Raw genomic sequence first — 25,125 nt, 5'->3', positions numbered from 1 at the left:
TCCACCCTCAGGTGGTGGGTTTCCAAAGGTACGTTCATGCATATGTCGCAAGCCTTCACGTGGTCTCTGCTGCCCCACACCTGCGTTCATTCCTGGGTTGGCTCCCACTGACACCGACATCTGACCGCTTGTGCCAAGCTATAACCTGCATTCCAGATACCTCCCCATGCCTGGCCCCAGAGGCAGCGCACATCTTCAGGGTAGAGGTCGGTGGTAGCCCTTGAAAATATCAGCAAGCCCAATGCTTAATTTAGCTGCTGTCTTTATCAAACCTCTTTGAGTGGTGCTGCGAGCCACATGTCTTACCAATTCACAGCACAGCCACAGGGAAAGGTGGAAGGGAACACTGCACCATGGGTTTCGAATAACAAAAAATCAAACCGTGCCAGGACATTTTAAAATTCCGAGTAGTGAGTTTGTTCTTAGGTTAAAATAGACATTCCAGCGCCAAACCAAGCCATTTTAGTAATGGTCCTCCTAAAAGAAATGCTATGGAATGTGAATGGGAAAAGCTGTTGTTCATGAGGTATTCTAATTTTTAAATGGTTTCCCAAAGCATCACAGTTTTCAAGAATTTCTGAAGAAAATAAAATGCAAGCTGAAAATGTGCAAAATTAAAAACATGATATTCCAATTAATTGAGCATAGTCATGCTTTGCATCACACAAGCAGAATACTTATTTAATCAGAAGAATAACAGGTAAAGCAAACATTGTATTTAGAACAGTCTGGGTGGGGCTTTTTCTTGTTTTAAAGTTTGGAGTTTAAAAGTTTGCATTACACTATAAGAAAGGTAATACCTTATTAGAAATTGAAAAACTCAATAGATGTATATTAATCACTTTGTAAGAAATAAAGACAGACCTTAGAGAAGATTAAATAATTAAAAAAAAAAAGAATCTATATTAATTCCATATCTGTCTAAATTGATGCATTGTCACAGGCTTTTAATGGGTCCAAAGTCCCTGGAGGCTTCCAGACTTCAAGAAACTGAAATGAATCTGATGGAGGGTTTTTCAAAATGGATTTGTAGAAGCTTCAGGAGTTTCCTGTTGGTTTTATGTATTGCAATCCTTGCCAGCTGTTGTAAAGAACTGTTTGTTTTCTGGTTTAGCTAACTCGGTCTGAGACAAGACTAATTCAGTAAATCAAAAGTTACTCATTAAGCTTACTTTGTTTTCATTTTGAATATTTCACTTTTTTGCTAAGTAGGAAGGTATGAACTTCTCTTCACGAAAAATCAACATGACCTTTTACAACAATCAGGTGTGAGCATTTCAGCATTTTGGATGTTCTGGCATTTTAATAAAAGAACAAATGAATTTTAACACATACTATATCTTAAAATGTGAGTTGTAACATGAATTACTTACTCTCACATGGGCTGAAATTTATTCCTGTATTTTGAAGTGATCATAAGAGTTCACCTAAGTAATAACAAAAACTTGACCAGGGAGAAAACTGGGAAATTTTAGGTAAATTCCTTTTTGTTAATTCCTTGTTAATTCCTTCAATATTCCTCAGCAGTATATAACGTATGATTGCTGTCAATAATTTTTGATTTTGTTTGGTGTTTGCAAGGTATAAAAAAATCTTTCTCCTAATAGAATCTGAAGTATGTAGTTGCTTAAAAAAAATTAGGATTTGGAGTTAATGTGATGGGCAGGTTCCTTATAGATACTGCGTATTATACGCTGCTAGCAGTAAACACGCAGGATGGAAGAACCATTGCAGACTGCTCTTGTATAAATCTCTAGTAAACATTCTCACAACAGTGGCAGGAATTGTTGGTTCCCGAGGGATTATGGCTTAATAGAAGAAACTGTTATGCACAAATTTGACTTTAACAATGTGACTTGACCATCTGGTATCCATGTCGCTGCTTAGCTAAGCAAAGTTAAGGATGTGCTTGTATGCGTCGCTGGACTGGAGTTTAGGGGAGGGATGAGTTCTGGCACGTAGTGTTTTAGAGCACAGGAGTTGACCCACACTGGACCAACAGCCTTCTGCAGCTTTTAGAACACCTTATCTGACAGTTATTTGAATAAATGTTGACTACATTAAGTAATAAGAATAATTATATAAATCTTTTGTTCTTCACCTGGGCATGGCTCAGGTAACCTGATCATAGATTCAAGCATTTCAGGTGAATGGGGTGGGACATTTAGGATTCATGTTTCTGGCACACTGAACTCAGCTGTAGTTGAAAGTCAGAGGAACAAGTTAAATAGCTCCTTCTTTGCTCCTTTATTGCTGAAAAGACTCTGGAAACAGAAATGTTCACTTACACATACTGTTTAAAGAGCATGCCCTTTGAATTCTAGAGGACCAAGCATGAATTACTAGAAAAAAAGATTCTTTTTTTTTTTTTTCAAGCTGTTGCATCTGTGAGGTATATAGCATACATTGCATAAGTTTAAGTAAGGGGTAAAAGTTAATCTATAAAGAATAACTTTTGCTAAGGCATTTTAATTAACAGGAATGTCCTGACGTCTCAGTGGATAATTGATAGAGCCTCAGCATTCCTTTGTTCTGTCTACAATGTAGGGATCTTTTAAAACAGATTTTCCATCGTTTTTGTTTGCTCAAGTTCTGGAAGATAGAAAATAGCATTCCAGTAGGTACTACTTGGCTGTTCTTATTTCCAGATGGCTCAGAGTGCCTTCCTTCAAAGAAAGATATGCATGTCAAAGTAGTTACATACAAGTCTTATGCACCAACAATGCATTTTTGTGTCAGCAAAATTCTGACAACTGCAGGGAATGCTTGTCTTTGAGGATATTCTGAGAAGAGAAACTCTGCAGTTAAATGCTTGTAAATTTTCCATTGTGGTGGCTCAACCCTGCTGTTTTCTCTGAAGGAAAATCCTGGGCGGTTCACATAAGCACATACTGTGCGTTGGGTCATACGTTGGCATTGGGTTTGGCGCCTGTTGGTACCTGCTTTTTGCGTGGTTTGGTTCTCCCTGTGGTCAGAGGGTGCCACACAGGCGAAGCTTTTTGTCACCCAAGGCGTGCTGGTTGAGTCATGCGGTGAAGCTATCAGTCCTGCCTGTTACATCTGTGGCAGTGCTGCCCAGAGGAGATGTTGCAAGACAGTGAGTCCCCAGTGGGATGTAATAGAATGGAAGCAGATGGTGAGCTGAAGAAAATTTCAGGGGAGGATTACATTTTCCAGTTACTGTCTTTTTGATTTCACTGTTACTGTCTGATGAATTGTGTCAGATTTGATCCTTCAGATTGAAAAGCTGCTTCTCAATGTGCTCCCAAATGTACAGATAAAGTAAATGGCTGCTGCCAGTGTACTCTTTCAGAAATGTAATTTTTTTAAATGCATATTAGGAAGGGTGTCTTGTTTTGTCATGTCTGCTGTGTGATTTTTGCCTTCAGATGGGGATTATTTTTTTGTGTGTGTGTTGTGTGTGTGTATCATAGTTTATGTTGATAACTGGATTTTCAGTAGGCTACTGTGTTTTGATCCATAATAATATATAGCTACGCACTTGTAGTCTATTCTTGGACAAGGCAAGCAGAAATGCTTTCTCCCACCCTGGCTTATTTACACAGCCTTCCTTTGGCTTATGATTCACACTAGGATCTATATAACACTCTTTGCAAAAGTGAGACTAAGACAGAAGGGAGGACACATGCGAAGACCTCTGAGTGTGAGCTAATGTGGCCACTTGGCCAGGGTCCACTGTAAGGAAGAAGAGCAAGCCCAGCCCCTGGGAGGATGAGGAATGGAAGCCCACGACTTCAGGCAGAGGAAGGCTCCTGCCCACTGAAAGGCTTGCAACTGCAAAGCAGGTTTGCTGCCCTCAAAGCTGAGAAGCCAGATGTGCTTTCAAGCTAAGCATCTGCACCAGCTAACCCTGAGCCATGTGGCACCTATATCTTTTCTTCACAATTTTCAGGAAACTATGTCACAGTAGAGGAGGCTAAAACGAAGTCGTGGGCTGTTATAGGAACAGAGTCCTGTCCTGTCCTGAGAGCAGAGTCCAGTGTTGAATCTGATCCATTTTGTACAAAATAGGGCACAAACTGGAGCATCTACACTGTAAGAGTACAGGGTACTCTGGAATCAGTGTGGGTTTTTGTTCTTTTGGTCTTTGCTCCAATTACTTTCTAATAAAATAGTGGGCTAGCAAGGAAGTAAAGGACATTTAATTCCACACACTAGTGGCTTGGACAGCAGCTGGGATAGGAGATACTTTGCCCTTATGTAGCAGAGGGATTTTAATCCTGCTTTCCTCATTCTTCAGTGTCCCACACAGTATAGCTGGCACCACTGCCTCATCCCTCTTGCTTGTTTTTGATTGTTTCCTAATTAAAAATCTGTTTTGATTGACAAGCAAATATTTGCAAATTTATATCATATTTGTGAAATAGACTGAAACAATGTTTTTAATTATAAAAAAGCCAAAACACCAAAACAAGCCTCAAACTTTTTGCCTTCTAATAATAACAATGAAAAAGTCCAGCCAGCCATGTTTTTCAAGATAATCTGTTAAATTAAGGATACTTCCTTTGCAAATTCTAAGCAAGTGCGTGACCTGACATAATAACTCTCACTCAAGACCATGCAGATGCTTAATGACAGCTTCAAATGTAGCACATGCTGAAAGGGCAACACTGTATTCCCAAGACCCTATGGCTGCAATATTAGAAGCTCTGGTACTCAAATATGAGTAGCTTTGACTGAGATAAACAGTTTTCCTCAAGCTGATGTGAAAATAAACATTGTACAAAATGATCAGCCCTCAGCTGAGTGGAGACTGAAAAGTCTGTATTGATCCAAACTCATATTCAACTGGTGAATTATAAGCAAATATTTCTGTATTGCCTTGGGTATTCCCAGACCTTTCAGTAGATTATTATTTTATTTGATTATTAATTATTATTATTATAAATTATTAAAATTCAAAAGGACTAAGAAATGTCAGGGTACTGTTTACTAATAAAACATTTTCTGTTCAATACGGAAGTGTAAAATCCTTTCTTTATTGTTCTATCCTCTCCACATCATTTCCATCTACAGTTGAGGACTGACTCTGTTCTAACTATGATTCCATGCTACAGATACAGCAATAGCCAAAGAAGGTTATTGAACGCACAAACGTTATCTACATCCATCTTATCAATAAATGTGTCATGAGCCAATTTGATGCAATTACCTAGAGGTGCCCTTTCTACAATACCAGTAGATCACTTTGATGTGTAACTTAAACAATAATACTTTAAAATATTTTAAAATACCTACAGGAAAAAAATATCAAACCTTATTTTCAGTGAAAGGATATTCTCTACATATTTATTCAAGTGAAGGCTGATAGTTTAAAAAAAGAGCAGCAATGGAAAATCTTTCACATAAATTATGTGAGATCATGACTTAAATCTTGCATACACGTAAGTGTCTGGTCGTGTGTGTCGTCCGTCGTGTCCCCCGTCCCCCTCCCCCCAGCTATGTGAAAAACACTACTGTGCCTACCCCCATATTAGATGTTGCTAGAGTTAACAATAGTTTTTAGTTTCTTATTACAAAATGATCATTAGTACTTTGGTAGCTATACATACAAAAGTGTAAACAGAAACAGACCCTTTCTGTATCATTCCTTTCTATATGCTTGTATTATGTTCAGTCTTATTTTTCTTTTCTCTCAGATGCTGCAAGTTGATTTATTCCATTATGGAAGATGAGGTTATAAAGGAGTTTCAACTCTTTTGAATTAAATTGAGGAACGAGTTGTGGGTAAATCTAAATGAAGTGGAAGTCTGCAGCAGGTCATAACGACAGTTTGCTGACTGCTTCCTTTTATTTAGTGTTGGCTTATTTGCTCAGGCTTAGAAACTCATAAACTTTGTAAATACACATGTAAATAGAATTACTTCTTTTCTAGGCTGTTATAGCTCAGCTCCCTTTGGTATTTTTTAAAAGTTACAATTTCATATATTTCTTTGATCTTTCTGTACTGATGTTGCAGATCACTGGGACATTTGAACTACCTACTGTTGTTGCTACTTAAATACTGTGGTTATGTCATTTAACATGTTTGTAAAGTGTACGTGTCTAACACTTCTCATGTGGTGATGACATAGAAAGATTGGAAGTTTCCAGCAGTTCAGAATGTTTGACTCAGCTGCCATGTGCTAATTTCTGGAGCATAAAAAGACAAAAGATTCATTGGTTTTGAGGGAAAATTAGGCTGTGGGTTCATATCTGTATTTGTGAGAGGCTGGTCAAGTTACCACACAGCTTTACAGCCTTCACCAAGGCTGCTGCTGCTCAAGCAGCTACGTTGCTGATATCATCCCAGCATTCTTCATCTGAAGCATAACAGCACATCGGAGGGGCGTAAGGAGTTATATATAAAAAGGATTATACGATAAGAAAGAAACTTTGGTCCCCAGAACAGCCCAGCTGGGACATCATGAATGGTGAAGAAATAGGACATGGGTTGCTAAGAAGGACTGAGAGCACAAGCATCTCATTGTTATTTAGTATGCAGATCAAGTTTTGACACCTAAACCATAACTTATGAACAGTATGTAGTTTATTAGCCTAGTCAGTAGCTCATTAGCACAATAGCTGTATAGACATAATTACTTTCTTGTGTAAGGGTAGATATTTTGCAGTTCTCAATATGTATGGAAAGCACACCATAAAAGTGCACATCATTCTGTGAGCATCAACCGTGCATTCATCCAGGACTGTAGGAAAAGATGTACATGTGTACCTGCCACAGAAACAACCCACCTTACCCTACTTAAGTCAGGTAGATGAAACTGCACGTGTCATCCAACATTTCCAAGCGCTCTGATTGTAAAATGGAGGTTCCATGGGAAACAGCAAAAGCAAATTAGGATACCTACACTTCAACAAGCACCGGAATGTCACGATGTTTAGATGAAAATGAGTATTTAGCTGAAACCCAGATTTATGTCTTTATTCATCAGTCTGAACTCTTGGTTCTGTTTTCACCTGGTTTGCATCATTTCTATAGGATAGAATTAATGAGAAAAAGTATCTTGAGTTTATTCTCCGTAAAGGGAATTTGGAGTTGCATATGGCCATTTTAGGAGTTTTCAAGCATTTCAATGTTCCAGCAACCTCCGTGGTATGAAAGCCCCTTAGGGTTTTAGACAGTTCTATGTGTCTTTTTGTTCCTCTCTAATGAAGCTGTAATAAGGCACCAAATCTTTCAGAATCTTTTTTCTAAAATGAGACACAAAAGCAGTGCTGTGTTGTGCCATCACAGCACTGTCAGTGCTACGTGATAAAGCAGTATAAATACAAATTACAGCAGCAACAGGTTTTTTTCTGCACAAAAGTAGGAAATATTTCTTTTCTGTGCATGTTTTTGATTTAGCGTAACTGCTGACTGAACTGAATCCCGGGGGATTAGCCTACATGAATTTCAGGAATGGTATAGTAGCCATTGAGCTCTTATCAGCTAGCTCTTGTGAAGCTAATGGCAGTAGGAAAAGCAGAACTGTCATCACGTTTGGAAAATATTGGGAAGTGAAATGAAATTGCTTATTTTTAAAACAGGCCAGGATGGTTAAGAGTACAAGAATGTCACGACAACTCCCTGTGACTGACCGTCATAGGCATTGGTGTCTGTGCTTCTGAATGGCTGCACTTTCTGTAGGCTGTGAAGACTATATATATATGTATACACATATATATATATACACCCTACATATAGACTATATCTATAAGACTCTAAATACCTCTTGAAATAGGGGTCAAAAGTGATGTTGCTGGGGTTTTTCAGTAAGCATGAGCAAGATGCACATCAGGATTGCAGCTGTGTAGTTCAGTATTTCTACCATAACCAAAGATCTCCTTGGGAGTGCTCGTGCCCCTTTCCCATGTTCCCCAACGTGCGCAGGAGAGCTGGACCCAGCTTCCCTGAACCACCTTATGCAAGCGGAGGCAATACAGCTGTTTCCCTCTCACTTTGAAAACCAAGGTTCTTTCAAAATTATTAGGTAATGATATTGCTTTAAAAGAACCACATGATATTTTAGCAGCAGGTCTCCTCTTAGCAGTGTTTTAGTAAGTGTGGAAATACAGGATTTAAAGTGACTGTGGTTTATAATATTGCAGGTAAATGCTACTTCCACTCACCCCATGAAAATTATTTCTCATAGAAACTTCTAAATTAAATAGTGTATGCTGACAAATATTTTAACATGTTTGCATCTTTGTTTTTGAACCTTCTAACTGAATAAATGTGTGAATTATGTGTATTTTTCTTTTCCCAATGTACATAAATCATATAGATAAAATTAATACATTTTATTGTGCTACAATATGCTGTAAAGCATAAAACCAAAGACAAAAACAAATTAGACCTCAACAGAAATGAATGCTTTAAGCTTTTTCAGAAAGCTGTAGAAGATATATGGGATTGATTTCTTTAGCATAGATAACAGTCTATAACCTAAGTTTCTTGAGCCAATACTTCTCTAATTTACAGCTGCAAAAGACAGAGATAGCACCGACCACGTAATGAATATTTGGACGTCTTGAAGTTTGGAAATACTTTCTTTGGTGTTTTCCTGTCCTCTCTTTGCCTGTTTTAGCATTCTCCTTTCCTGTTCATCAGGCTTACATAACTGTCTGGTGAACATATTTGTTTACCTTTGTTACCTTTAATTATAAAGCTTATATGACCCTGTAAAGGGCTTTAGTTTGAGATCATCTAGCAATCATGATTTTGAAATAAATGAAAAACATCTTGGCAGGACCATCTTAAAGCACATTGGTGTAAAGAAGTGAAAATATGGAAAAAGCAATAACCCAACACAATCCTCAGGAAACTACAGGCAAGAAACAAAATTTAGCTGCAGTGGTTTATTATGGGAAAATCTTTGAAATTTGTGCTGTTAATGATGGCATTGAAAAATTAAAGAAAATAGTGAAAATATATGACCTAGTGATAAATTTAAAAGGCTAAAGTGTGTAAAGCTAAATGTATATCTATCATTAACGGGGTGCATGTTTTAATTCTCCTTTGGACAGGGCTGAGGTTAAGACAAAAATAGATCCTGCCGCATCTTTTTTTGACCGTGACATTGGGTATTTTATTCAATTCTTTAGCATGTCTGAGAACTCTGGAAGTCGGCTTGCTCCTTTTGGCTTGTTCTTAATGTTTTCTGTTTTCTATGGTTTTACTGGAAAGAGGCAAAACCCCTGAGAAAAGCCTTCAGAATGTGAAACTTTAATTATTAGCATGCAATCCAGATTAAGAGGGCTTCTCTTAAGGGTGTAGCAATTCACTTTTTTAGTATGCATTTTTTACAAAGCTGTGAACCGTGGTTCATTTTAGAAAGTCTGATGAACTAAAATAGATGTCCTTTGCATTAACATCAGATAGCTGAGTTGAACCACAGGCTCTGGAGCTTGTCAGGGCGCGCTGGGTCTGGCTGAGCCTCAGGGGAGGTTTCTGGCGCTGTGGGTGCTGCCAAGGTGCTGCCGACCCAGCCGTGTGGGCACAGCATCAGGGCTGGAACCAGCGCTCCCCCTCCTCCCACCGGCAGGCTGGGCTGGGCAGGATCTCGGGGGGGACAGGGCCAGGACAGCTGACCCAAACTGGCCAAGGGGATATTATAGTTCATTTGACGCCTGCTTGGGTACCAAAGCTAAAAGAAAGGAGGAGGAAGTGGGGGCATTCCTCATTTATGGCATTTGTCTTCTGGAGCAACTAAGTAGCACAGCAACTGAACGTTCAGCACATCCTAAGGTTATTCTGGGTCTCGTTGTTTACCCAGCTATGGGCCTGAAGAATGGCAGAAGACCTAGTAAAGGTTTGTGTGCCAGATTTTTTGAGGGAAAAATCATTGCAATTTGGAAGGAAAAAGGAAGAAAAAAATGTTATAAATGTTTTTTCTGCCTCTTTCAAAGAGAGAGCAGACATGCAAAAAGGAATGGTTGCATATTCCACCACACATGTGGTGTCTCTTCCAAGGCTTCATTTGCACCTTAATCTGGCTCCAGTTCTCCCAGCAGACTTGTCATTCGGACCCCACATTTATTGTACTGGAACAGTCTCAGGCCCTTAGTGAAAGAACACTTTGATCAGAATCAGACCTCTGAAAAGTATTGGGATTGAAAAAGATTAATTACAAATAAAGCTTTAGAACATAGATTAGAATGTTTCCTACAGAAACATCGTAAGTGTCACCAGATCGGAAATCTTTCAAGAAAACCTCAACTTTTATCTGTTGCTCTGTAGAAAGGATTCAGCATTTGTGGTTCATCACAAGCACAATGTGGTTTCAACTGAACTTGTAAGGACAATATATTTCGAGACACTGAATGAGATCTACTTTGTAGGGGTAGAATAAGTCATTCCAGACCAAAATAAAAGGAAGTTTCAGATTACTTCTGTGGAAAGCTTCAAGGGAAAAGGTAATGTCAAATAGTAAAGCTTCAGAACACAGAGTAGGGGTACATCAGTGTAGTGATCTGGGGGGAAAAATACTGGGGAGGAACATTTAGCTAGAAGTTAAATGGGTTTGCTGGGTTTACTGGCAGATGTATGATGTGTAATCCTTTATTCACAATACAGTTGGAAACTTGTAACTTGTAGAATCTGGATTGCACAGATGCTTCTGAAAGCTGCATAAATATGAAGGGTGTGCAAGAAATATATGTTTCTGTGTACTTCAGTTTTACATATTGTGCTTTTAGAATGTGGTACAGAACAAACAAAATTATAGCCCCCCAAATTGCAGCTATTTCAAGATAAATATTTCCAGTGATACTAAATTTTTCAAAGACAGTTTTCATAACATGTAATCATCCTTTTTGGCTGCAGACTGCTAAGTTTTCAAGCACAGATACAGAAATCTAAAGCATGCTCTATTTCTTTTGTTTTTTATTAAAGATAAAACTTCAGTTCATAAACCAGATTTCATATATTAAAATCAGGATGTCACTAGTATTGTCCTCTGAAGCACCGGGTACAGATAGTAGAAAACAAAACCCAAACTTTATAGAGCTTACCACTCTAATTTTTTTGTTACTGATAAGTGATACAGACTTCTCTGGTTCTAAATTGGTTTTGTGTTGTAAATTGTTTCCTGAATTCTGCACTGTGTTAATCTTTTAAGAACACTTTAGCCTATAAAAACTGCAAAAGCATATAAACAGCTAGTCTCTAGTTGACAGAGAGAGCATAAACCACAGAGAAGTGAGTTAATTTCACTTTTCCCTGACATACAAGCATCTGTAATTTCCCTTCCACTTGTTGGTGTCTGGTGCACCTGTCTGTTGCTGTGCTTCATGATAGTAGCTTTAACTGAAATTGTATTTTGAATTTGCTAATAGCACTCATTGTAATTACTGTGTAATACTTAATTGGAATTCATGTAATTATTATTTTAAGCTACTTTACATGTTCTGATTTGAATTTTTAATTTAGAAAACACATAGATCTTCGATCTGATTCCCTTTGGATTACTGAGGATGGAGCATACATTTTAATGTTTCAGGTTATTTGTATGCAACAGAATTATCCCAATCTAGACTCCTGAATATACGGTAGCACTTACACGTACAAAGGTGCTGTCAGTCCGGTGTCATATATTTTAAGTTCTAAAATACATGCTCAGTCATACAGTAAAATAGTTGGGACTTGAGGTTCTTTAATAAAGCAATGTATGTATCAAATACTTTGTCTTAGAAAGTACAACTGCAAGATACATTTCTATGCCTTTTTATGTGCACAGTGTTAATAAAAATATCTAATTGTGCATATGTACACTTTTTTATTATTTAGTATTTATTTCAGAATAAAATAGTTTCTTTATATCAAATTTAGAAATCAACTTACAGAGTTCAAAAGCACACTGTATGGATAGGATGCTAGGAAGTGATTGAACAGGTATGGTTTAACAAGTTGTGGACCAGCTCTCTACCTAGCTGTGTCCTCTAGATGAGCTCCTAACAGCTGATAGTGTATTATTCTTTTTCTGTAAAGGTACGAGGGGTGTCATTTGCGTCCAGGGCCTGGGGAAGTGTTTCTCTTATGAATGGTTACAGTCCTGGGGTCCTGACACATTGGCCTCAGTGAGAGTAAGCATTATTCTGAAGCAGGACCTAAAGTATCAGCAGGATCTTATCTAGCAGCACCAAGCCCGACTTATGCATAAAATAATAAAGCAGACACTATTTTAACACAATGATTTGGATAGCCTTACTTTGTTTAGTCCATCTCCAAATGTTATAGAAAGGAGCAATATAATTATCTGTACTCTGTTATTGAAAGGCTAAGCATGTCTCATGAAGAAAATCTCAAAAAGATTTTAATTAAGTTAAACTTAAATAAGAGCTGAGGTATAGAAAGTGCCCTAAAGAATCTTTAATATCAAAATGAGCTCATAACATCTCCTAAAATAAAAATGAATACAGGCAAGTTAATATTCCCTCAGTAAAGAAAATGGAAACAGGATGGTACATTTGGTTTTAGAGGTCTTGAATACTTAGCTCTTATCAAGTCCTGTTTTCTTCCTGTCTCTCAAGTAGACCATGAATGAGCCCAGTCTCAGCAGGGATGTGTCTTTAATGTCTCTCAGAAAAGTGTCTTTATTGCTGAGAAACTCGCCGGTCCCCTGCTCTTCATATAGGAAATAATCCTTATAGGAGGCCACTGTTGAATCTGGTACTGTGGGAGGTAGTGTCCGTACAGTGGTGTGTGATTTCAGTTTATTAATTTTAATTCAGGAAAAAATACCCTTTACTGTACCCTTCTAGCATCTCTGAGCAGCACGTAACCTGATAACATAAGAAGCTAACTGTGTGTATCTCTGTTAGGAATACTGTAATGCCATGGAGAGGAAATCACACTGTGAGAAAATATTAGGATGTTATTTGCAGCAGGACAAGTTTGTAGATCTTTTGTTTGTAATTTGGAAAACTTGGTGAGTGCCTGCAGACTGCCAGATGCCAGACAGCACGTCAGCTCCAGCAGCACCGCATTGCAGTTAATGACCTCGCGGCTCAGGGCTTTCAGGTCTGAGGTTGGATTCGTGTCATGGTTCTGCTCAGTGTCTGCATAGATGCCTTACAGCTTGCTCTTCACGTACTAGTTAAAGGCCAGTGCTTACACTTTCAAATCAAAGAGTAGGCACAGCATGGATCTTTTCATGCGCGTGTACCTTTTGTGCTTGTTGCTGTGCTTCGCCCCCCGTCCAGTGCTTAGCTGTGTGGTTCCTTGCAGTTTTAATTCATCTCTGTTTCTGTTGCTGCTTCCTTATACTTGCACATAAGAATTAAGTTTTTTTCTTTTTCTTTTTTTTTCCCCTAACCTTGATGAATGGCCTATATCTCAACACCAAAGCTCACCTTTTGTTTAACTGAAAGTGATTGATAGAGCAAGAATAACAATGGAAGAGTTCATGTGTCCTGACAACCTCAGCTTTTGCCAGGGCTTCCCTCAAGGCATTGGCAGATGTGTTATTCTCTGTAGGAATTTAGATACCTACGAATCTAGTGAGAAACCAAGTAGGCTTTTGAAAGTCCTACTATATACACAGTCTTAATTCCTGTTAAAAATAGCAAACCCAGAGTGCTCTCTTGATTTTCTATCATGGAATACTTTGAGGGACAAGTACTCCTTTTTGTTTTGCACAGATTGCATAATGTTGGCAGATGAACTTCAGCATTATCAAATACAAGCTCACATACTTCTATTTGTTTTAAATATTAAGAAAAAAGTTGAAAGACCATGAATATACTTTGTTTAAAATCATCATTCCTACACCTGCTTATACTTTGATGCACTTACATAATTCTATAGTGTTTCAAGAATATTATTTCCATTTTTGCTCTACTGTCATTTAAACATGATATTTTCCCTTAGTACATTCCCCTTACACTTCTATTACTAAAATGAATGTAACCATAACATTTTGAAAGAATGCCTAGTAAGATGAGTTACACTTTTAAGTATAATGAACTCTTAAGACCAGATTTTTGAGTGGTATGGAAAGGTGGCTTCACTAAGATCCAGGGAGCTGTGCCAGATTGCACCTAATGAAGATTTGAATGTAAAGCTTAAGGCAGTTGTTTACTAAAATTTGTATGTTTAAATTTAGGCAGAGAAGGAAAAAGAAAAATAAAAACCTACTAAAGTAGAACAGACGTCTAAATGTACTGACTTTCACAGGTTCCTAAGTCATGAAGACTTATGACGGTTTTGCTCCTAAATCTCTAGATAGAAACGTGCTGGGAGAAATTAATGGCCTTGAAAATAAATGACCAAAGTACAGTAACATCCTTGAAAATGCTTTTCAGTTTCTTTCTTATCATAGTAGCCCTTAATTAAAATAGTTCAAAGGGGTTAGGTCGTAAAACTGCATTATTTTTTTGTGCTAAAAAGAATTTCTGCACTCAGCAAGGCTTTGTCAGTTCTCATAACTTAGCAGTTGAGTCAATAATCTTCTTTTCACTATGGTGAACCACACATTGAGAATGCCATAAGCAATTATTTAATCTTTGTAACTCAGGGTTAGTTCAGGACCACAGTGGTCTAATTAAAAAGTACTTCAGTGTATCATTGATTTCTTGATATGACGACAAAGTCCTACTTAATTCTGCATTACTTTGGAACCAATATTGCTGATAGCCAAGCTTTCTACAGAACCACTGAAGGGCAGAGAAAGAGATGAACGTGTCTGTGCATGCAGTTTGTAAGGACGGAAAAGGAAGTGAAGAATCAAGAAAGATCAGAAAACAGAGGGCAAAATTTAACTTGTGGGGAAAAACAAGGTCTATGATATTGGTTTAAAATCCTTGTTCAATCAGCCACTCTAACTATATTCTGAGGAAGGTTTGTTGTTTTCTGAAGATAAAGCTTTGCAAAAAGTACCGCATTGCTAGCATCAGGCATCGGACTTCAGTGATCTATTTGCTTGTCAAAACATCAACATCACAAATTCATTGCATTGCCTTACGAATGACCTCCTTTTAGCCCTGCTTTCTGTAGTTTAGAGTTTCATTCATTTGTCATGTTGCAATCCTATTTCTAGTTTAAATTTCCACTTCTGTTGAAGACATAAGTCCAAGTAGTAGTGTAAAAAAGCATATAACCTCATTCGTAACTGTCATGACCTTTAATTTGGAAGCCATAGCTCCAAAATAGCCACAGTTAATAGTCTTTTCAAGAAATCTATTCAGTCTTTGACTATAAATTCACACTGTAATGTTGATTGCGAAGTTGAACAGACTCCTATGGAAAGTGAATTGGAAAATAGAATTTTTACTCTATTTCTAAGAGAAAAAAGAAATCTCAAAATTTAAGTCCTTTTATTATTATTATTTCAATTCATCTTTTCTACTAGCATGCTTCTTGTTCCAATTCTGCTCTGTAGTTTTGTTCTTTATTGTATTTTTACAGTACATGAAAGCAGTTATGTTATGGACTCTGCTGTCATGAGAGGATGCTGTCTACTTATATAACTCTCAGTAAAGAATAAGATGTAAGAAAATTGAATGATAACAGTGTCAAGCTAATCAGGTGAAATACTTTGCTTTTTAAACATTTGAATTTCTTTAAATTATATTCTCCACATGAAGCTGCTGCTCACTTGAATACTCTTGCTCATTCATCACTAAAAATAGCTTCCCTGGAGAGAAACCCAATTGACAGTCTCTACCTTGCTACCATTAATGAAAAATGAGATGGTATAGCCTACGTCCATTTATACTAAGCAGCTGTGTGCAATTGTTAAGGGGAGGCTGTAAAATTCTCACTCTGATTGTCTTTGCATTTATGGACTCTCTGTAATCGGGATACTAGCTCAAGCAGAACAGAACTTTGCTACTTCTTTGGAGTTAAACCTGTACCTGCCCGATTAGAAACCAAATTAGATATCTTCTGTAAGCTAGAATAAACCCCAAATATTTCACCCTGAAGGATTTCAGAAAGTTTCGTATCGGAAGGACTTAAAAAGAAAAAGTGTAAAACTAAATAAAGAGCTCAAGTCCCCTTGTCTTCTCAAAATTCCTCTCTTGGTATTTAGAATTCTATTTACACCCAAACCAGTTCCACTTTCGAAGGAATGGCATCTGTCAAAGTCAGTGCCGTCAATGTGATGTGCCAGTAAATCTTTTATATTTTTGCATCTTTTCCCACATATCAGGAATTGCTTTGACATGTTGAAACAAATGCCGCCAAATCCATTTTCACAAATTTTGGTTGTACTCAAATTCTTAGTATACTTCTGCTTCTTGCCTTTTCTATAATACGTTAAATTCATCATCTCATCCACAGTGTTAAAAGATTATCCAGCTTCTAGAAACTAATTTAGATGGACCATCTTCTTGTTCATAGTGAATTCAGGATCTCTCACTTGTACATATATTCACTCCCTTCTCAATTTTTTTAATACCCCTGCTTATCTGGACTTCTCACAAAGAATCAGTAATAATGTCAAATGATTTAGAGTCATCTGTTTTAGAAAGCAAGCTTGCCATCTCATAGTCTCGCTATATGCTGGGACTTGCTTCTTACAGCATAAAAACATAGCTGTGTAGCTTGTGTAGAGCTGTTTCCAGTATTTCCAGAAAATTGATTTGAGGATTTTAACAGATCCTTTCTTTGCTCCTGGTTCACCTTGTCAAGCTGCTTAACTCCACAGGACGATGGAGCCTCTTATCATCTCTGAGCCCCAAGGATTCAGACAAAGATCTGCCTCCAGCTTCACACCGGGCCAGGTAACATAGCAACCCCTCCAGCTGGCACCTGCCAGAGATGCCTAAAGTCACCATTACCTTCAAATACTGCCCTTTTACGGTTTCTTTCATAAAAAGACTCTTTCTTTCTTTTTTCCAGCAGACATAAAAAATATGATTTCAGAGATCTAAAAGAAAAAAAAAATATCTCATTATTCTGTTGAGAAGTCCATAGTGTTCTAAACTGTGCTGACTCTTTGGTCAGAGTTCAGCGAAATAAACTGTGTAGAGAATATTTTTTGACTCAGATAAAGTTTTGCAAAACATTATTTATTGCTTGTAATTTTGAAACATAGCAAGTGGTAAAACATAATTTTTCTTTAGCTGACCCCAAACCCTGAAGAACAGAGTAGACAACTTGTTGCATGCGCAGAACCACCTTGATGAAAATGAAGATGCATTTAGAAGAGTTTCTTGGGTTTTATTTTCCCCTATATTTGATAACCCATTGATAATCTTGACCAATTCTTCATTTTCAAGAAGAAACTGGTAGAGAGTCACAAAATGCTGCTAGTGTCGTTAAGCCTTATTGCTTTAGATAAAATAAAATTCAAATGAATAAAAGGCTGAATAACATTAACATTTTATTCTAATATATATTTAAATGTTTAAGAAATACCTCTTTCCTTTGGGTTGTTCAAGTTGTTTTGAATCACTGTAATTGCTCTATAAAAATATTTAATCTTTTTAATGTACAGTAAGTTGAACTGGTTTTAAAAATTAATATATAAATGTACAAGATATTTGAAATGTGTCTCTTGCAACCAAATTAGGAAGCTGGAGTTCACCACTTTAGTAAGTGTTAAAATCTAGGACATTTTTCTCTTTAAGAAGCAAGAAACAAAACTAGTTCCTCAGAAAATAAGCATTTTCAACCCAGGAAGTCTGTGTTGCTGTATGGCTGTATGTAACAGTCAGAGTCTGAAATGCTGGCAGGTGCTGGGGGTTAACCCTGGTAGCAGCCAAGTCTCCACCAGCCACTTGCACATTCTCCCCCAGTGAAACTGGGCAGAGAATTGGAAGGGCAAAAGTGAGAAAAACTCATTACTTGAGATGAAGAGAGTTTAATAAGTGGCACATCCAAGCAAAGGAAAATTAGGAATTAATTCATTACTTCCCATCTGCAGGCAGATGTTTTGCCATTTCCAGGAAAGCCAGAGCTCCATCACTCATAAAGCTTAGTTGGGACAACAAATGCCATAACTCTGATTGTATCCCTTCCTCTCTCTTTCTGCAGCTGTCACTGCTGAGCACACCACCAAATGGCCTGGCAAATCCCTCTGGTCGGCTGGCACCAGCCGTCCCAGCGGTGTGTCCTCCCAGCTTCTTGCTGGGAGCCCCAGCCCCTGCCTGGGGGCGCAGCCCCAGGGGCACCAAAGCCCTTGCGGCCGCGTGAGCATTGCTTATCGAGAGCTAACACATCCCAGTGTTCTCAGCACTGCTGTGGTCGCAGATCCAAAACGCAGCACCCCAGGGGGTGCTGTGAAGAAAATAAATTCCATCCAAGCCAAAAACAGTGTAGCAGGTTTCACTGAATCTCAAAGAGCTGTCTACAAACTGTAGAATATATATGATTCATTTTTTACTGCTCATTTTATAAATTAGGATACTTGGACTAATAATAATAATATATTTCTCAATTCATGCTGTAAACCTGGGCTGACATAGAAATAACGTATTTCTATTTGCAAGAATATTCTTGCTCAAAACCCCCCCAACCAAATGTTTTGCTAATCAATGTGTTATTGTAGTGCTCCTATTCCCTTCACCTTCCCTCTCCATAGGCTCTGACATATGCGTAAGCATAACTATGCTCTCAGACAAGACTCCTTGGCTCTAAAAAACCCTCCAAACCCTGCCATAATACCAGTAATGATTTGAACTGAAAAGCTTCACAACTTGGAGAATTTATAAATTTTCAGTTGCTTTTCTCAGTACTCAGATGATGTTAATACTTTCACTAGTGACTTACATTTTAAAAGCAGCAACCTCACACATATCAGTGTATCTGCTCTTCAACCAAAGAGGGAAAACTACTGCAGTGTGCGTTAGTTCTAATAGCCATATAGTTTAGATTAGCATTTTGTGATGTTGCACCCCAAATTACTTCTCCTAAATACAACTGCACTCTGAAAGGATACGGCTCAGAAATGGTTCACAGGCTGCATTGTTCAGGTCAAAATGCATTTTACAAGTCATGGAAATTTTTAGAATTAATTGCGGGAACAAATCATATTGGCATTGTTTTCAAAATAACTAGTGACTTAAGATACTATAGTTTTTAATTGCTTGACTTGACACATTTGAGTTTCATATTTTCAGTGGATGCACAGCACTATTTCAAATTAAGTGTCCTGCCAGTTGTTTGAACGCAAACAGCAAAGCACGTGTACTACCCAGATTCCAAAACCTTGGAGTCTACCAGTTCACCTCCCTTTCAACCAAGTAAATAAGGCGATTTCTAGTTCTGCCTAAGAAATTGCAAATACTGTACTTACTTCAGTACATGTGAAGTCAGCAAAGTGATAATGACTCATTAGAAATTAATGCATTTCCCAAAATAATTTGCAAAGAGTCGACTGTGAAATTCCTGGTGTACTCCACCTTTTAGGAAAATCAGCAACTTAAACAGCTGGAGACACACACTGTTACATGCTATGGCATGGCATTACAGCACTCCAGACAAAAATAATACTTGAAGTGAAAACATTATTGAGACGCCTAAACTGGAAATTCAGAATGAAAAAAAAGCTACTTTGGTAGTGCCTGACTTGGGGGGAGATTCATATTCCAAATATTGAAAACTCTATGATATTATCCATGGCAAGATGATGCACTGGGTTTCACCCTGGTATTCACACTGCTCACTCTGCTCATTCCTTTTAGCAAATGAGCATATTTTAGAAATACATTATGGAAGTTTCCAGCAGACATAAAAATTAAAAAAAAAAAAAAAATACTGTGATTGAGGACAAATATGGTAGTGAAGGAATAAGGTGTCTTTGACTTCTAAGTATGTAGACAGTAATTCATTACAAATGTAGTTCAGGAAGCAAAAAGGAACATATGCAGTATGCTGAGAATTTTAATCTGTTCTGCAGAAATGCAGTAAAAATCAGCTGTTTCTAAGGTGCCTTATCAATGGGTTCTTCATCCATCTCATCAAATTATAGAATCTTCATTTATTCATTCATTTTTTGGAGAGTTCCATCATTCCAGTTCCACATAGGATCTTTTTTTTTTTCTTCCCATACTCCACAGAAATCTTTTTGATGTAAGGAGTGATGTGCAGGACTTTTTTCTGTGCCTTTAAGCCCGAATACTTGACTATTAATCCAAATCCAGAGAAACAGGTAATTGTTTTACAGGCATGTATTGCTTATAATGGTATTTACTCGAGTAGCATACCTATTGCCTTCGTTTATGGCTACATGAGGGACCAGACTATTTTAGTCTCAGAATGTAGGTGGAAACTACCTGATGCTGAAATTATTTATTTCATATAAATAACCAAAGCAAGATCATTAACTTCATTCCAGCACTGTCACCATACCCTCTTCTCTACGCACTGCTCTCTTAATCACACCACTGGTCATTCATCGTCTTTCATACCATATTCAAAACCTTTGTCCTTGCCATGGGGGATATAAACAGTTTCCAAATTCTGTCCTTCAAAACATGGAAAGTTTTAAGGAAAAGGGAAGCAAGAGTAGAATGAATATTTTGCAGTTTTCTATCATTACTTATATACAACTGTGTTTATGATTTAATTCTTCAGACGGTTACACAAACCATGACCCTTCAGGTTACATGTATTTTTTTAATATATTGCTTATTGCCTGGGTGCAAAGCAGAATTTAGCTAGACTTAAATCTGGAGTTCGTTTTGCTGTTGTAACAGTGAACTGTAGATGCGCCGTTACAATCGACCCCATGCACGTGTAGTTGCCCTGAGAAGAGGAGAGGTAGCACAGAAAGCCCACCACCTTCATCAGTGGGAGTCTTCTCATTGACTTTAATGGGCATTAATCAGGCTCAGTGCCAGTGAGTGTTTAAGCAGTAAACACCGGAAGCGTTCATTAAGCTTAGCAGTGAAAGTGACTGACCTCTCGGTATCAAAACAGTCACATACAAATAGTCAATTAAATGAAGCATTAACCAAAACTCTAAAATAGCCTGCTTAATCCTTTCAGAAACAACACACCCAGAACCTTCCCCCGAACCCTTGTCAAACAAATGGTTTTTACAGCATATCTGGAAGGTCATCATGTCCTGGGCTGTTTCAGGAGCAAGTTCCAGACTGGCTGTAACATGCTGAGTAACATATCTCTGTGTGGGAGCGGGAAGAGAGGGGCTTGAAGGGACTGTTGTACCGGTATGAGTAAAACCATGCATTTTACATTCATATATGACAAGCGAGGTGTTATAGTAATAAAACAGCTCTTGCATCCTTTGTTTCAAGTGGCAAAAGTAACATTTCAAGAATTTTTACTGACAATATCAATTTCATATTTCCCGCAACAACACTCCACACTCCACAAAACCTTTAGCTTCTGTTTGGACTACAATTGTCTTGATTACAGAAACCACTAGTATTTTAATTGCATGTGATATTCTTAGTTTGACATTCCATGAGCAGTAATCTATCTTGCAACTCTTAGAAATCTATAAAGTGACATTTAACCTCTATGTATGCATCATTAATGTAAGATGATTATATTGTATAGTGCAAATGTATATGGTTAAAAATGTTATGCATTAGTTGCATGGGGCTGTTTGCATGAATTTGCATGGCATGCTTGTTGACAAGAAGCTCAACATGACTGAAAAAGAAAAGAGAAAGCCAACCACATCCTGGGCTGCATCACCAGTGGCATGGCCAGCAGGGCCAGGGAGGTGATTCTTCTCCCTTCTGCTTTCATAAGACCCCACCTCGAGTGCTGTGTCCAGCTTTGGGGCAGCCTGGTCCAGTGGGAGGTGTCCCTGCCCATGGTAGGGGAGTTGGAACTAGATGATCTTTAAGGTCCCTTCCAACCCAAACCATTCCATGAATCTATGAATTTATTTTAAAAGCACAGGACAGAAAGGTAGCAAATGCTTTTTGAGATTAATATGTAAAACTCCATCTATCTCTGTGCCTCAGACTACATCAGCACCTTGAATGAGTTTGTTCTGAGGCTCCCTTTCTGCCCGTATTATGTGTAACAGGGAAAAAACGCTGACCAGATCCGAAGCCTAGAACAAAATCAGACAACCTGAGGCGCTGACCTAAGTAAACAAGGGATTTATTAACCAATGGTCTTTTTCAACATTAGCTCTCGTAGCCTTAGTGTTACATTTTGACCAACACTATGATGAAAGATGAAGGGCATGGAGTAAATATACTTTCGGTGCTTTCATTTCTGCATGCAGGAAGATACAGATCACACTGTATTGATATCAATTACAGAATAAAAAAGAAACAAAACTAAATGCAATAATGTTAAATAATAGTAATGATGCTAATATGTCACAGAATGGACAGCTCCTTCTCCCACTGCCATCCCTTTGAATTCCTTTATGGCCATAGCTCTAAATCCACAATATTGATGGATATTGATTCCATTTGCGTGTAAAGAGACCAAGGATATGGAAGAAATTCCAGACAGATAGATCAGTGCATTGTTTTTAACCTAAAGGTAATAATATTTCAAACTACTTTCATTCTGATGGTTTTCAGAATAACTGTTTGAAGCGAATTGTTGGTCCTGAACAAATTCCTGGAGGAGACGGTGACATACATGTTACAAAAGACCCCCAAAACTTCATTGTTATAGGCACAGAAAGTGCTAGGGCTCAGTGTCGACAAGCGAGTACGTTGGCATAAAGTCTACTGTTCAATTACTGGTGCAAAGAAATCTCACCTGAAACAAGAGTGAAGGCATGGTCTGTGACACTTCAAGTCTGAATAATAGACCGATGGTAGAAAATAGGCAATATCAGTCATTCAGCGGACTAATACAAAATTTAAATTTCCTATACAATCAATGTTCAATGGTTGAATTATTATAAGATTTTGTATATAACTAAAAATATGTTTCCAGTTTGACACTGTGGCTATTAACTCAAGATACTTAAGGTTTCTGAACTCTCTGTTACAGTTGCCTTCTCTGGGTCTCTCACTGCTCATGAGCTCCAAGTGCATTGACATCTTCATTCAAACAACTTATGCTAAAGAATACACAAACCCGCTCACACAGCCAGTTGTTTTCTGGAACGTTTGAATTGCTAGAGTCGATAGGCTATTGAAAAAATGTTATCCAAAAGACAATAGAAAACTGAAATAAAAATCATTGTCAAACAGCTGCTATCACTGCAGTGTACGATAATGCTCAGACTTGACTTTGGCTGGACAGTGCTTTGAGATATCCTTTAGGGTGACTGAAGAAAATTAGGTGTGTGAACTCTGCAAGATCATGTCTTTCAAAGAGATATCTAATGAAAGAATAGAGAAATGATAAGTTTCCTACTGATGACTAGCTACAGGCATTTTTAGGGGGATATATATGAGTGAATGAGAACTGCAGATATTAATTAAATTATGGTCATGATTAAGGGCCGTGTCAATTTAAAAGTACACAGTAGTATGGACAGATGAGTCTGTAATGATTGTACACATCCTGAAGTCTCAAAAGAAGTAGGATATGGACAAGGAATCCTAAAGACTTGGAGAAGGGAAAAATTAAGTCATTAGGCTCAATTTTTTCTGTGTGACAAAATGCAGTGGTTTCCATAAGGTTTTGCTGCTTCCTCTAGGGATTATTCCAACTGGCAGATCTAAGCTTCTATTTTATATATTGATTCATCTATTCCAAATACTCAGTTCTAAATACACAACATACGTTATCATGTCAGTAAGTAAGTAGCACAGCAATATGCAATAAGACTGTTCATGCAAGTAACAGGTGTGTGTCTGTGTCATGGCTCTTCATGAGTGTTGTTAGACAAGAAAGCCCCAAACTTTTAATTAGCTGAGCTCACTGAGGGCTCAGCTTATCCTTAGGAGTAAAATTCTGTTGAGCCAGCCTGGTTGCTCGCAGTGTTAAAGCAGCGTGTAACCCTGCGTTTCCTAGAACACGAAGCTGCGTTCTGTGTAGGCTAGTGCTCCTTCACCACCCCTGTCACAGGCATTCTGGTGTATAGACCTATGATTCAGAAGTTATTACAAATTTTTAAGGGTTTCCTTTTTGTAGCCTAAATTGCAGAAGAGGAGGAGAAGGAAGTAATGGTATCATTATACAAGAAAAATTTAATGTAAAAGACAGATACTTAGTAACAAAGAAATAACCAGATCATTAATTCTAGCCATGTGATTGTTTCTGTACAAACGCAGGTGATAAAATAATATGCTAGTTGGCTAAAAGTGCCTTAGAGGAACTTACAGAGGCGTACCTGTCATTCAGGTGATTTTCCTGTAGCTTCCTCCCTGCAGTGAATGCTCTTCCTCAGGGTTTAAAGTGTTTTTGTTTTTTATTTTTTGTTAGTTGGGTTGGTTTTTTTAGAGTTTAAATCCCCATGTTTGAGGAATGAAATGATAAATTTAGGAAAAGAACCTGCACTTGATATGTTTCCTGGTTTTCATATGGAGAAATTCCTTATTTTTTTCTATTCTCAGGCTTAATTTTCAGTAAATAAATCTTTCATTCTTCTGAGTCAGGTATGTTAACAGGCACCTTAAATCTTAATGTCCAGACCCTCTACGGATTTCTACTTGTTTGGAATATTTATGAACTTTCCTGTACATACAAACTTCTCTGTGACCTACGAGGAACTAAAAGAATTGGGACTGTTTCACATGCAAAATAGACTAAAGTTGAACAGTTGCTTTTAACAAAAAAACCACAACAGTTTAGGAAGTTATTAGAAAAAATACTAAAGTGAATAATGGGAATTAAAGTCTACCTAAGGCAACAGACAATCTAGCCTTGTTTGAACTATGTTGTACTTTTGCTGTTAAATTTGGCCGCATTAAGGTTCATAGATTTTAATATATGTTTTATACCTGAAAATCTTTAAAAGGTACATTACATTGATTTATTTCAAATTCCCTAACAGAACTCAAGCAGGGGTGGAGAATGTGGTTCCCATATTTTTAAAATGTTATAAACAGTTGAACAAGAAATCTTTTTTTTAAATAAAAACAAGCTCAAAGATTGGTTTTAAGTCAACATCCACCTGCAAGACTACGCCCTGACACTGCTCAAGAGATTTGTGATGGATTAACTGAGTGCATAACAGATATTGTTTTAGTGCATTAGCCCTGGTTTCCTGTTCAGAGTGATGGATTGAACCCCAGTCAAGACAGTGTCCGCAGCAAATATTAAGCAAACTTACCCAGACACAA

This window comes from Falco peregrinus, chromosome 5, assembly GCF_023634155.1.
Source record: "Falco peregrinus isolate bFalPer1 chromosome 5, bFalPer1.pri, whole genome shotgun sequence".
NCBI lineage: Eukaryota > Metazoa > Chordata > Aves > Falconiformes > Falconidae > Falco > Falco peregrinus.
Note: the sequence above shows the minus strand (reverse complement) of the source record.